Here is a 15,723-nt window from a genome sequence, read left to right as displayed (position 1 = left end):
GGTGACAAGTGTCAACATAGGGCTGGGTTGAGAGAAGGGGTTGGAGGCATTAAATGCCTGAGAAGACCTCATGGTTATCTAGAGGGTAAGAGTTAAGCTTAAGTTAGGCTTACCCAATGGATTAAGAGTTAATCCAAGGATAAACCCTTGTGCAAATGATTAAGAGATAATCATGGTCAAAGCATTAAAGGCTTGATGAGACCCTTGGGTTGGATGAAGGTTAAGTTAGGCAAAAATTCTCTAACCATGTAAGAGGGTTGAATTAACCATTAATGGTTTGGGAGACTTTGGGGATATTAAGTGGTTGGAGACTTGAAGCCTTTAATGGTTATCAAAGACTTTAAGGGTTTGAGAAGTGACTTCCCTTTGTTTAGGGATGTGACAAAGTTTAGAAGATGGGTTAGGTTAATTTAGAAGTGATTAGAAGAGTCTAGAAGAAATTAGAAATAGGTTTAGGAAGCAAGTGAGAGATGTAGGAAAATGCAAGTGGATGGAGAGATAATAGGATTTAATTGAAATAAAGTTAATTTAATTCAGTTTGGTTATTTATTTGGGGAAATTAAATAAATTAAATTTATTCAATTTAGGATAATTATTTAATTAAATTTGAATTTAATTAAAAGTGGATAGAGGGATTTAATTGAATAAAATGATTTATTCATTAAATGGGTATAGTGAATTTAATTGAGTAATTTACTTAATTAAATAAAGGAATGTGGGTAATTTAATTAAATTGGATTTAATTAAATAGAGAAATGAACATAAAATATTCATTTAAGAATATGGTCATTTTTATACGTCTACATTTTGCCCCTCTTTGAAGTGACGTGTGTACACATTTTATTTCAAAGAAAATGATGTGTTATCATGATTTATGATCAAATTAAATTTTTGTGTCACTCTTATGATTTGCAAGTCATGCCCCAGATTTGATTTGATGCGTGATGCCCCAAATTCGATATTTGATGGTGATGCCCCCTTGGGATATGAATCAATATTTTGAAATTTTTGATTGGATTTGATGAGTTGGGTGTGGTGTGTATGATTTCGTCTGTATGAAATGTTTTAGATTGATTCATCTCCCGATAATGTACATTATGGAGGGTATAGGGGAGACTGCAACCACATTACATGTCCGGTTTACTAACCCTAATTTCATTTTCCTCCTATAAAAGGGGAAAAGGGCTTTGATTTTATTCATTTGTGCATTGTTGACCTTGGAGAAAGAGAATTTGGAGAGAAGTCAAAATGCCTATTTCGTATTCCAGACATCGTTTTGAGCACGTTCGGAGGTACCGGAGACCTGCCGCGTATGGACCACCAGTAAGTCAATACTTTTGACCCTTTTTTGATTTTTGATTTGTCATTTTTTGATTTTTGAAATTCAGTTTTAGCATTTTAGCATGTCAAAGTCATAGATTAGCGCATATGAAAATTTAAGTAGCGCATCAAGTTTATTTTTAGGGCTGCATCCGAAACAAAATAGGGTAGCGCATATAAAGTCTAGGGTAGAGCAAGGAGTTAAAATAGCACATGCTGAATGTAGGGTAGCGCGTCAGGTCAGCAGGGTAGCGTGTAGGGTAGACCTAGCGCATAGGGGTCACAGGGGTTCGCATGGGTAAGGGGGTTTAGCGCGTAGGGTAGACCTAGCACATAGGGTCAAATAGGTAGCGCCAGCGAGGTATAGATTAGCGTATCGATAGGTTTTAGCACATAGTGCAGGTTAGATGGCGCATGGGGGGAAAGATTTAGCGCGTAGAGTCAGTCTAGTGCATAGGGTGAATAGATTAGTGCGTAGGAAAAATAGCCTAGCGCATGGGTGGTTTTTAGGGCAGTGAGAATCTATTTTAGCGCATCTAGAAAAATTTTGCAAGATGAGGTGTTTTGTGAATTTGTTGTGTCGTGTTGTCATGATTTTTATGGATTTGTCCAATATAAGTGTCGATATAACTTGTTTTGATTTGTGATATTTCAAGTTATGTATAGATATCAATGTGTTGTGTTGATCAAAAATATGATTTGTTTTTGCACTCTATTTCAAGTTCAATGTGTGAAGCCTGATTTGTGTTACAAGCTGATATGGGTTGGAAACTTGAGTTGTTTTACAAGCTGATATGGGTGGGAAACTTGAGCTGTTTTACAAGTTTATGTGTTTTGGAGACTTGAGTTGTGTTACAAGTTTTGATATGGTTTTTGATAACTTGAGTTGTGTTACAAGTTGATATGAAATGATAGGATTTTGAACTTGATGTAGATGAGCAAATTGTTTCATGTTGTTGATGTGAGTTTGATTTTGATAACTTTGTTTTGATGTGAAAACTGATATTAGATTTGTTTTGCTTGTTGACAGGAGCGATTGGGTGTGGTTCAGTCATGGGAGAGATTTTCGAGACCGTGGACATTGATACCGCGGTTGACACAGGCCAACCTAGATATCATTGAAAGATGTGGTTTGACCTCCCTATTGGACATGCCTCAGTTCACTGTGAACCGGGGGCTACTTACAACACTTGCAGAGAGGTGGCACAGTGACACGAACACCTTTCATTTTGCTACTGGAGAGATGACAGTCACACCAGAGGACTATTACAGGATCCTGTGCATTCCCATAGTAGGTACACTATTGCCATATGAGCAGTCAGAGGAGGGTCGTACAGAGGTACTTCACCACATTTTTCACAATGAGACAGTCTGCGGATATGAGATCCCATGGCAGGAGTTTTTAGACCTAGATTATGCACCCCTTCCATCTGTACTAGCAGGGTTTATTGGTGGATTCCTTTGTCCTGATCGTAGGTCAAAGGGATTCTCTTTGGGATGGGGGCTGGTATTAGAGGAGATGGTTATGGCAGTTTATTAGCTGGTGTGATGCTATTACAGGTATGGTGCTAGGAGCACATTTTGGCTGCTAGGCCATTAGCAGACAGAGATAGGCCCATGGGATGCACATATGCTTACGGATATAGGGGTCTAGTTGTCCAGCAGAAGCTAGGCAGACTAGAGCATTGGAGGAGAGTACTGGATGATATCGATACGGTCACATGGCGACCGTATATAGGTTGTGAGGTGTGGACAGAGGATGGGCTGGAGATGCCCTTTGTGTTCATGACTAGATACCTGATTGGGAGGACCCCATTTGTCATTGAGAGATTTGTGGTGATCCGAATTTTGAGATAGTTTGGTCATCAGCAGGGCATACCTTAGGGAGCTTGCCTATATGCACGATGGAGGCAGGATGTAGCCGATTGGGGCCTGACCATTGATAGCATAGGGGCGTTGGAGGAGTTTGTCAGGTTGGCAGGCCAGATATGGGATTATGCCCCAGAGATTCTGGATGCGGGCATGATCGATGAGTTTGCGAGATTGTTCGCTGCGTGCGCGGTGGCTAGGATATCTGATCCCGAGGAGATGCGGCCAGCATTTGATGATGATGATGAGGAGGGAGAGGGAGATGATGAGGATGATGGAGATGATGGGGAAGGAGGATGAGGGAGAGGAGTCAGAGGGAGATGGGGAGATAGAGGGAGGAGAGGAGATAGAGGTGTGGAGAGAGCAGTTAGACAGGGGGCGATAGACAGCAGGAGAGTGGGGGAGGTGCTAGCTGCAGTGGAGGGTACTGATGAGGTGAGGTGACCAACACAGAGGAGGAGGACAGATGTGCTCCCACCTCTAGCACCAAGGACAGGTAGAGTAGGAGGGGTTGCCCCTGCACAGGTACCGCTACAAGTTCGGGTCCCTACTCATGTTGAGGATGCTCAGATTCGGACCTTGCAGGTGACTATACAGCAACTGTAGGCATAGGTTTTGACATATCAGTGGCAGATTGCATAGTTGACCACTGAGCAGGATACAAAGATAGAGTGGAGAGGGTGAGCGGAGGAGCTTGCAGCCAGTACGCAGAGAGTAGCGGCGGGTGGTCCGATGAGAGACACCCTGAGAGAGTTGGCATTGAGAGCTTAGGAAGCAGAGTACTACTGGCGGCATTATGAGGTGGTGGTACCCAGGGATCGTCAAGTACAGAGCTTCACATAGTCGAGATCTAGTCGATCTTGAGATACTGGGTCACAGTCCGAGAGTCAAGGTGTGACAGGGCCATCGAGACAGGACCCTCCTAGAGATCCAGGGGTGGGGACATCTGGAGTGAGACCATCTCCATCAGGGGACAGTCATACTTGAGAGACGTGGTCTCTATTGTATTTTTTATCATTGTATTCTTTGTACTAGACACAATGATGATATATTTTGTACATTTTGATCATTTTTGAGATATATATATATATATATATATATATATATATATATATATATATATACGGCACCATTTTCTTTGATGATGTGGTGTGTTTATATGGATGCATGTTATGTGGGTTATTTCTTTACTTTATGATGATGCAATGCTTAAACATATGATATAATGTATGATGCAAGATGTATGCTTTTTAATATGCTGTGACATGTATCTTGAAAATGAGATGTATGATTTGATATGCTGTGCGATGTATCTTGAAAATGAGATGTATGATGATGAGATGTAACTAAATGTAAAATGATATGCAACTATGTTAATATGGTATGCAACTATTTGTAAAATGAGATGCAACTATGTTAAAATGATATTCAACTATTTGTAAAATGATATGCAACTATGTTTTTGGAGCATCCTCATTCTGCATTTGCCATCCGATACAACCATATGTTGTTTGCTTTCTTTGTAGGTATCATCATTGAGCATTGATTTGTTTAGGATATGTTGAAAATTTATATAAGCATAATGGTATAATTGAACCATAATGACTTGAGAAAAATTTACATGATGTTTGATTTTGCAAGATAGCACAAGCGTCAAGGTATAATTGGACCAGGACGACCTGAGTGCGTATTGCGTAAATAAACAAGATTAAATCATTTGTATGCGTGAAGTGGAATCAGACCTTTAGTGATATTCGATGTATCACATCTTGAGGCAAGTATTCACACAGTACAAGTGATTGCTTTCTAGACAGAAGACTAAGAAAATATTGGAAGTTCCTCATGATCTCTAGCTTTGAAGCATTTAGTGAGATAAGGAAGAGAATCCAATAATTGAAAAAGTTCAAAAATGCAAAAATAGTCAAGATTTTTATGCAATAATGCAACATTTAGCACTTCAGAAAATCATCCATCCTTGGTATTTCTTGAATTGTTTTGTTTTTGTTTTTGCGATGAAGTGTAGTTGTGGTTGTTGGATGTCATGCTTCTGAGTTTTGCGAATAGTTTTGATGTCTTGAATGTTTGCAAGTTTTGGATGATTTTAATGCCCCTAGCTGAGTGTGTCTCTTGATGTGAATATGTACAGTGATTTCCAAGCCATGGTGGAATGTGGTAAGAGGATATATATGGATAACCCAGGATAGTGACTACGCTAAGTATGTCCTGAATGGATATGTGCTAAGTGTCAGGCAATGGCCGATAGTGTTTTTATGGATAAAATGGTATATAGATAGATAGAGGAGCCTTTCTTTCACAAGAGTGCCTATTTACTAGGTTTTCACCAATTGTTTTTATTGTACTTTGTATTTTTGCTTTTTCTAGATTTATTTTTTTTGCTTGTTTTGGCTTTTTCCATGCACTAGGCTACTTAAGTGTAGTACTTCTTTAGATGAATGTTGTTAGTTTGTTCGTTGAGCACATCTCCTTCTGAAGTTGTTAGCTGATAGGCACCTGATCTGTAGACTGATATGATGACATAGAGACCCAACCAGTTAGGTTCAAATTTTCCTTTCTTTTCTCGATCTTGCTGATTTCTTGGATTTTCTTTGAGGACTAAGTCACCGACTTTGAAGTTGCGAGGGATGACCTTGTGATTGTAGCTCCTGCACATGCATTGTTGATATGCTTTGAGATGAGTGTAAGCATGCTGACATTTTTCATCTAATAGTTCGAGTTCTTGCAGTCGGTTAACTCGATACTCTTCATTTGGGATTAAACCTTTCAAAGAGACTCTGAGAGATGGGATTTCTACCTCCAGGGATAAAATGGCTTCTGATCCATATACCAATGAGTATGGTGTTGCTCCTGTAGGTGTGCAGATGCTGGTTCTGTATGCCCAAAGTGCTGGATTAAGTTGTACATGCCAATCCTTGCCTGCATCGTTCACTATTTTCTTTAGGATTTTCAAGATTGTCTTGTTGGATGCTTCTACTTGACCATTTCCCTGTGGGTAGTATGGTGTAGAAAACCGATGTTGGATTTTGAATTTTTCACATAGTTCTTGTACATCTTGGTTTTTGAAAGGTCATCCATTATCTATGATGATTGAACTTGGAATACCATATCTGCAGATCAGATAATTTAGGATAAAAGAGGCAATTTGTTTCCCAGTCACTGTGGTCATGGGGACTACTTCTATCCATTTGGTAAAGTATTATGTTGCAGTTATAATGAATTTGTTTCCATTTGAAGATGAAGGATGAATTTTGCCAACTAAGTCTAGTCCCCACTAACAAAAGGGCCAGGATGTTGTAAATGGCTACAGTTCCTATGTTGGTACATGTATCAGATTGCCATGGATCTGGCATTTAGGACATTTCTTGGTGAAGTGGTATGAATCTTTCTCCATTGTAGGCCAGTAGTATCCCATTCTTAGAAGTTTTTTAGCAAGAGTAGTACCACTTGAATGTGTGCCACAAATACCTTCATGAAGCTCATGTAAAGCAGAATCAGAATCAGTACGATCAAGGCAACGAAGAAGAGTACCATCTAGACCTCGACGATAGAAAGTATCAGTGGTAAGGGTGTAACAGGCAACTTGCCAGATAAAGTTACATTTTTGGTTATGGGATTGGTCAATTGGTAAGATATTGTGTTTAAGGTAGTCGTATATTGGTCCATATAGCGGAGAATCTAAACCAGTCAAGGCATAGATAACATGGGATTCAAAGTGGTCATAGGCAGGGGAGAACAGTTGCTCTACCAGAAACTCATAACGACTTTGTTGCTCTGGAATTTTTAGTAATGAAGTGATTGTAGCCATGGCATTGGCTGCTTTGTTGTTCAACCTTGGTATTTACTTGAAGGTGATGTACACAAAATACTATTTGAAGTCATCCACCATTCGCTTGTGGGGTAGTAGCTTGTCATCTTTTGTCTGATAGTCATTGTTGATTTGATGGACGACTAGTTGTGAGTCTCTGTAGACTTTTAACTCTGTGATTTTCCATTCTACGACCATTTTGATGCCTATAAGCAATGCCTCATATTCAGCCACATTATTTGTGCATGGGAACATAAGCCTATATGATCTGGGTATAGTGTGTCCTTTAGGAGTGATGAATAGAATGCCAGCACTTGAACCATGTTGTGTGTAGGATCCGTCAAAGTGTAGGGTCCATTGTTTGGTAGAAAGAGCAAGAACGTCCCTGTCTGGAAATTCAATCTCCATGGTTTATTTTTCTAGTAGCGGTGCTTCAGCCAGCTGATCTGCAATTTCTTGTCCTTTAATGGGTCGTCTTTATGTGTATTGTATGTCAAATTCACTAAGAATCATGACCCATTTAGCCAATCAGCCTGTAAGAGCTTCCTTGCTGAGTAGATATTTGAGAGGATCAATTTTTGCGACTAGCTTAATGGTGTGTGCTAGCATATAATGTCAGAAGTTCTAAGATGTGAAGACCACTATTAGGCAAGCTTTTTCAATGAATGTATAGTTGAGTTCATAGCCATTCAATGTCCTACTGATGTAATATATGGCTTGTTCCTTTCCTTGTTGATCTTCTTGTGCCAATAGTGCCCCTAGCGATATATTTGTTGTGGAGATATATAGGATAAGAGGCTTTCCTATGACTCGTGGTACTAGAACTGGTGGATTCATCAGGTACTATTTGATTTGGTAAAAAGATTCTGCACACTTGGTCTCCCATCTGAATGGTACATTTTTGTGTAGCAAATGGTTAAATGGTAGACTTTTATTTGCTAGTTGAGCGATGAATCACCTGATTGATTGAAGTCATCCTTGTAGAGATCTGAGTTGACTGATATTCTTTGGTGGTGGCATGTCCATAATGGCTTGTACTTTTGCTGGGTCTACTTCGATACCTTTAGCTGAGACTATATAGCCTAGTAACTTGCCTGATGTAACCCCAAAGACACACTTCTTAGGGTTGAGCCTGACTTGGAATTTCTCCAATCGATCAAAGATCTTTGTTAGGATGCTGAGATGTTCTGCTCGGGTGAAGGATTTAGCTAGTAAATCATCCACATAATCTTCCATAAATGTGTGCATCATGTCATGAAAGATTGTTGTCATTACTCTTTGATAAGTGGCCCCTACATTCTTTAAGCCAAAAGACATAACATTCCAATAGTACGTTCCCCAAGGACAGGTGAACGCGTTTTATCTTGATCTTCTAGGGCTATTTTGATTTGATTATAGCCTGAGAAACTGTCCATTAGTGAGAGCATTACATGGCCTATTGTGAGATCTACAATTATGTCGATACTAGGCAGAGGAAAGTCATCTTTTGGACAAGCTTTGTTGATGTCTCTGAAGTTAGTGCATATTCTGATGCTACCATCTAGTTTTGATACTGGAACGATGTTGGAAATCCATTCTGCATAGTCAATAGGTTGGATGAATCTGACATCTAATAGTTTCTTTAGTTCAGTTTTGACCATGAGTGCCACCTATGGATTCATCTCTCGTAGCTTTTGCTTGATTGGTTTAACTCCTGAAGAGATGGACAAGTGATGCATGATTAAGTGTGGATCCACTCTGGGCATATCAGCATATGACCAAGCAAAGTTAATTTGTTGTTCTTTAAAGAAAATGATGAATGTTGATCTTTCTTCCACTGTTAGAGATTCTGCAAGGTGTATGTTTCTGGCTGCTTCTGTGGTATCAATGTTGATTGATTGAGTGGACTCAATCAATATGGGTGATCACTCATGAAAATGCTCAGGAAGAGTGTCAAGTCTCCCATTGTTAGGTGCCTTAAAAAGGTTTTCACCCTCAAATGCATCCTTTATTTTTACTTTTTTGTGATCTAGAGCTGCCATTGACTGGTTTTTAGCATTAGATCTTTCTTGTGATTTATTTTTGCGACTGAGAGACTTGGCACTCCCTGATTGGCAAAAATCATTACTTTGTTCACTAGTAGAGCCTGTTTCCAGATTTATGGTACAGAGGTAATGGATAATAGATTCATCATTTGGGAAAATTGGTATATCATGGATTTCAGGTTCATCCTAGTCAATGAGGTCAGGAAAGACAAGCGGTAAGGAATCATTAGGTGGATCAAGTTCTACTACTGTAAGGGTTAGGACAGAGTTTTCATCATGATTGTTCTTGATTTTAAAGAAGTCTAGGATTTCGTTGAGGTCTTTGATGGTATTATATTCCGTATAGACTTGTTCATAATGTTTCTGTTCGCTTTCCTTGGCATCATAGATATTTTGTGGTCCAAATTCAAGAGGTCTATCTTCTGCATTATGTTCTTCTTGAGAAAGGGATATGGAATTAGTATCATCAGGGATATCTGTAGTAGCATTGGAGCAGTTACCCCATTCATATTTATTGGAATCTGTCTCTGAGGCATTATCCTAGATTTTATCAGTGTTGTAAACAGGTATGTTGTATGGTGAAAACAAATCTTTAATGATGGATACCATTTTGATAGTTTTTGTTGATTCTGTGTCAGATCCGACTTCTACTTTCTATATTTGTTCATAGACTATGCTTCCTCGAGGAGGAATAATGGTATATGGAGATGATAAGATTTTTTCTTGAGATATTGGTGTTGGAATATGAGCTACTACTACAGATATGGCCTTCTTGTGGCTTAGAAACTTTCCCTGATGTAACTTCTGGTCTTGACGTTCCCGTGTCTTACAGATTTTTTCTGTTGATTCAAAGAGTGCTTCTTGCCAGGATTCTTCTTTGTACTTCTTCTTTATTTTCCATTGAGGTTTTGTAGTTATGTTGGGCGGCCTCTTTAATAGGAAAGTGAGCTCACAACCCAATCCTGCTTTGTTTCTACTAGGTTGTGAAGGAAGATCTATGGGTTCAGTGACTCCTTCTCTGTGTTTCCCAATAGGTCCTTTACCATCATATCTCATTTCCTTCTTGATCAAGTATCCTTTTCCATATAGATGTGTTGGTAGAACAATGTCCAGAGCAGTTGCTCTATTATCTTCTTCCTCATCTTTGTATAACCAGCTAAGAACATCTTTGTCTTCTGATTCATGTGCTAGAGTGCCCAATTAGATGAAGGTACCATCAAATTTGGTGATGGGCTGAGTGGCCAGATGTGTTGATGTAGTAGGCAATCCATGAGATCTAGGTGATGTTGGTAATTTTGCCAAACATAAAGGCTCCAAAGAGTATTCTCCCATACCTTGGTCTTTGATTTGCATTTTCTATTTGAAATCTCCAAATAAGGAGTTGGGCTTTACTGTTTGTAGATCTGATGTTAAAGATCACTGCTTTTCTCTATTATGAGGAACCAAACTGTCTTGGGCTGCCCCCATTGCATTGCAATGTTGAAATGGATTGTGATAAGCAGATATGAAGATTTCTTGTCCATCATAAGGAAATTTGACACACTGGTGATACATAGAAGGTACTGCTTGCGTTTCATGTATCCAGGGTCGCCCTAACAAAATATTATAGGTGAGATCTATGTCTAAGACTTGACATATAGTATCCTTTTGCACTAGTCCTACTTGAATGGGTAATATCATAGTTCCTTTAGAGGACCTTTCCTCATCACGATATGCAATAGACTCTTCTGAGAAGCCTAATGCATGGATAAGCTTTAAAGTACATATATTAAGTCCGGCTCCTCCATCTATTAAGACTTTTTTTATTTGGTGTTTGTAGACAATGACTTCGATATGGAGATGAGTATTATACAGATGACTCAAGGAAGTATTGTCATGCTCTGAGAAGGTGAGGTTATGAGGTCCTGTCATATGGGTGACCATGGCTTGAAATCTGTCTGTATCTAGATTTTGAGGTACATTGGTTTCCAATAGCGCTTGTTCCAATATGTCTTTGTGCTTTGGTGATAGTTTCAACAATTCTAGTATAGATATCTGAGCTGGAGTTTTATGTAGTTGGCTAACCAAGTCATATTGGTTTTTTGGTGTAGTAGTTGTAGGTGCAGTATGTCCTTTCAAGACATATTTCTGAGTTCAGGTTGTTACATTGATAGATTCATGATTATGCTGATCTCAGATGGTGATGACATTTACTTGACGATCTTTAGCTGATATGTGGTTTATGGTGTTGTTGTAGATATGGTTGATACGAGCTCTGCGTGTATCATCCGAGGTTGAAGCTCCATCTTTGTTGTAATTTGGGAGAGGATTTTTAAAGGCTCTATGATCACCATTTATTTTGAGACCATCCACCGTTAAGTCACCTCAATCAATCGTGTCTTGCACCATGTGTTTCAATCTCATGCAATCGTTCATCCGATGACCCTTGTTACGATGGAAATCACAATAGTGTGAATCATTCCACCAAGGTGGTTTGATTTGGGGTTCATAGTTTCTGATTGGAGGCAAAGAAAGAATTTTGTTTGCCAAAAGTTCTTTGAATGCTAATTCTAGTGATTGCCCAAGTGGTGTGAAGATACGCTTTTGGAAATTGTTCGTGTTGTTACGTGAATTGTTGTTAGGTCCTGGATTCATGTTTTTGTTTTGATTATCATTGGTGTTGTTTGTATTGAGTTGTCCTTGATCAGTGTTTGGTGCATATGTGTTAGCATTTGGATTAGTACTTTTAGGATTTTTCATAGCCTGAGAATTTCTAGATAATGCGAGCACTGGTTGCTTAGATTTTGGATCATGCATTTTATTGTTACCTTCATTTTTGTTTAGAGTCCAAAATCAAGATTTATCTAAGTTGTTGTTGTTCTGGTTATTGTAGTTTGATGAGTTTGTTCCTTCCTTGTAAAATTTGAGTGTTCCCTTTTTGACACATGCTTCCTCTACTTGAATGCCATTTTCAATCAATTTAGCAAAAGATGGTATGCATTGAAGTTTTAGCCTATAACTCATTTCACCATTCAAGTTATCGATGAAGATTTCCATTTTCTCCTTTTCAGGTATATCTCGAGGATATCTGGAAACCATATGTCGATAGCGTTAAAGGAATATCATGATTGTTTCATTGTTCTTTTGTTTGGTGTTACAAACATCTAGCATGGTTATGGTGTGTTGGATGTTATAGGAATATTGGGTTATGAATTTGTTAACCAATTCATCAAATGATCTAACAAGTGGTGTAATTTTTGATAACCATTCCATTGTTTGCTCTCCCAGGCTTCTTGGGAATAACCTAATCAGATAGGTGTCATCATGAGCAAACTCAAGACTCATGGTGCAAAATTCTCGAACATGATCTCGGGGATCACTTTTCCCATCATATTTATCAAATTTGGGAACATCTAAGTTTGGAGGAAAAGGCACCATGTTCAATCTTCTGTCAAATGGATAAGGACAGATTTCGTTTAAAGAGTACCGCACTGTTGTCCCTTGTTGCATGTCATGTATTTTTCTTTGTAACATTTGCTTTTGTTGAGTAAGAGAAACCAAAGGCACATTATTTTGCTGAGGGAAAAGTTCTTCCCTTGTATTAGTTCTTAGCTAAAAAGGTGTGGTAAATGATATGTGTATATGGTGAAAATGGATAACAATGGTAACAATATTGAAAGGCTAAATGAATTCAACCACCAAACCCTAGCCTAACAATCAACAAAGATCCACCATAACATATGAAGATTACCTAAGATGATGCAGATAACTCAAAATCACAAAGATTATACCATCACATGTCCAATAGGGTTTTGATCTCCATTCTTCCTATCTCCATTGATCTTGCTTGATATATTTGCTCTCAGATTTTTATATGCACAAGAGCTCAACAAAGAACGGAATGTGGTTGCAAGTAGGATCGTAGTGTAGCCAAGTACTCCAAAATCAATCATTAGTCATTAGGGTTTGACAATGAAGAAAGCATCTTCTTAAATAGAAGACACAATATGAAATGGAGGGATAAGATTGAGAGGTGTAAAAAGGAGGTCGGATAGGATTAGAGGGTAGGTATAAGAAATAGTAAAATAATGAAAGGGGTAGGTAGTGTAGGAATTAAGAGATGAATGACATGTGTCATGTGTAGAAAAAGATAATGAATTAATTAAATAAATAAAGATTTATTTAATTAATAGAAGAAGTGGGATAATTAAATAAATAAAATATTTATTTAATTTAGGAAGAGGATAATTTAAATAAATAAATGTATTTATTTAAATGAGAAATAAGGCTAGAAGAGGATAAATGAATTAATTAAATAAATAAAGATTTATTTAATTAATAGAAGAATTAAACGTAGATAATTAAATAAATAAAATATTTATTTAATTAGACATGACAATTTTAGGTGTCTACATTTTGCCCCTCTTTGAGACAATGCGGCTTGTCGCGTTGTTTCAAAGAAGATAAGATGAACTGATACAAAGTTGCCCCAGAATGGGAATAATATGCCCCCTCGAGAGATTGGATGAAAATATCTGAAAAGATTGCAGACAATCTCTCGATAAGAAAGAAAGGCTAGAATGGACTGACCGGATAAGGTGACAAAGTCACGGGATAAAGAAGACTGACTCGGGAAACGAAAGCGAGGGCTAGGGTAGGCTATAAGATAGACCACGGGCAAAAGACATCCTTATTGTCATCCACACCCTTACGAGATCACAGTGCAGAGCGAGAAAAGAGCAAGAGCAGTTAGCAACGATGGCCTTTGTTCACAGATTCGACCGCGTTTGCCGATTCCAGAGGCCAGCAGAGGCAGGAGAGCCGGTAAGTACCACCAAACCTCCTCGTACTTTGACGCATTTAATTTTGTCATTAATGCATGCTAGGTAATGTAATAAATGCGCATTTATGTCAGGAAAATGCATTCGTGTTTGGAAAGTATGAATTTGCATCTTCTAGGTCAAATCGGCAGTTCTGTGATGAACATATGCTGTCGATTGGATAAGTTGCTGAGAGGATACACTCAAGCAGGTCCTCTAGGAAGACTAGGATAGATCAAGGCACTTTGTGATGAACAGTGAGTACCAAGATAGAGTACTTTGTGATGAACAGGGAGTACCCAAAGTATGAGCAGCACTTTGTGATGAACAGGGAGAGCAAATGTGAGTAACACTTTGTGATGAATAGGGAATGTCACACACGTAGTACTTTGTGATGAACAGGGAGCACTACTAGGGTAGATAGAAACACTTTGTGATGAACAGTGAGTGTCACTAGGATAGCTAACCAGATGCATTTAGATAGCAAGTAGCATTTTGTGATAAACAATGAATGCCATGATAACTAACATGATTGATTGGTTGACTGTAGGAGTATTTGCCGATGCTGGAGTCACGGGAGAGATTCCCGTCTACACAGAGATTGCGACCAGAGTTGTCGATTCAGGACAGGATTGCCATTGAGGAGATGGGCCTCAGACATGTGCTATGTGTGCCCAAGTTTCGGGCAAACATGGGTTTGCTGACTGCACTGGCGGAGAGATGGCACTCTGAGACTTGCACGTTTCACTTACCTATGGGGGAGATGACAGTGACGCTCGAGGATGTCTATAGGATACTGCACATATCGATCGATGGAGAGCTGATTCCATATGATCGAGATGGAGACAGGGAGGCGCTGAGACGGGTATTCCAGGATCCCAGTTTGGAGATGAGAGCAGGCACGTGGCATGGGATACCATGACCGCGACAGGTTTAGCATTACCAGCTGTGATTGGAGGAGCCATCAGTGGTTTCTTATGTCCAGACAGGGCTACACGGGGGTTGGCAGTGGGTTGGGGAGGAGCACTGGAGATACTGGTGACTGAGCACACCAGATATGCGTGGGGGCCATGTGTCTTGGCGCATTTATACTATGAGCTGCATCAGTTTGTCTATCACGGATCAGTAGGACTGGGCTGCGGAGTTACATTGCTGCAGGTTTGGGCATATGAGCACCTTCCTATCACACAGCCTATCCACTTTAGGGGTAGAGGACATGGACAGAGTTTTGTACATTTGTATGATATGATTACGTCACAGCCTCGGATTGGCCGGCTGGAGCACTGGAGGCGGGTTATAGATGACATTGACATGGTCATCTGGAGGCCGTACCTGGGGTGCGAGGAGTGGGAGGACGATGCCGTGGAGCTGCCCTATACATTCAGGAGCAGGTATCTGATTGGGCGTACGCCCTACATACTGGAGAGGCAGCTAGTTGAGAGGGTTGGGAGACAGTTCGGCAGGATCCAGAGGATGCCGCGAGGCTCGGGCATGTATGCCCGCATAGTCAGGGATCAGACTCAGTTCGGACCACTGTTATCGTATGATCAAGCCATCACACAGCTGACAGAGATGATGCCACTACCTTGGGATATGTGGCCAGAGGTGGAGGATGCAAGGATGGATGCAGAGTATGCTGCATATTGGGCAGAGCATCCGTTTCCGAGGTTGACAGATCCTGGAGAGCTGCTGGAGGGAGAGGTTGGAGGGGATGATGATGATGATGGTGGAGGGGATGGAGGTAGGGGCCGACAGAGGTGGAGGGGAATAGTGGGGGAGAGGCGAGTAGCACCTCGGAGGGAGGGAGGACAGGAGGGAGCAGCCCAGGTGGTGAGGGGTCGAGGTGGATTGCCCCTACAGGTACCAGCAGCATAGGGACAGAGGCAAG

The sequence above is a fragment of the Cryptomeria japonica genome, chromosome 5 (assembly GCF_030272615.1).
Source record: "Cryptomeria japonica chromosome 5, Sugi_1.0, whole genome shotgun sequence".
NCBI lineage: Eukaryota > Viridiplantae > Streptophyta > Pinopsida > Cupressales > Cupressaceae > Cryptomeria > Cryptomeria japonica.
The sequence above is the reverse complement of the archived record's forward strand: the minus strand, read 5'-3'. Positions refer to the sequence as shown.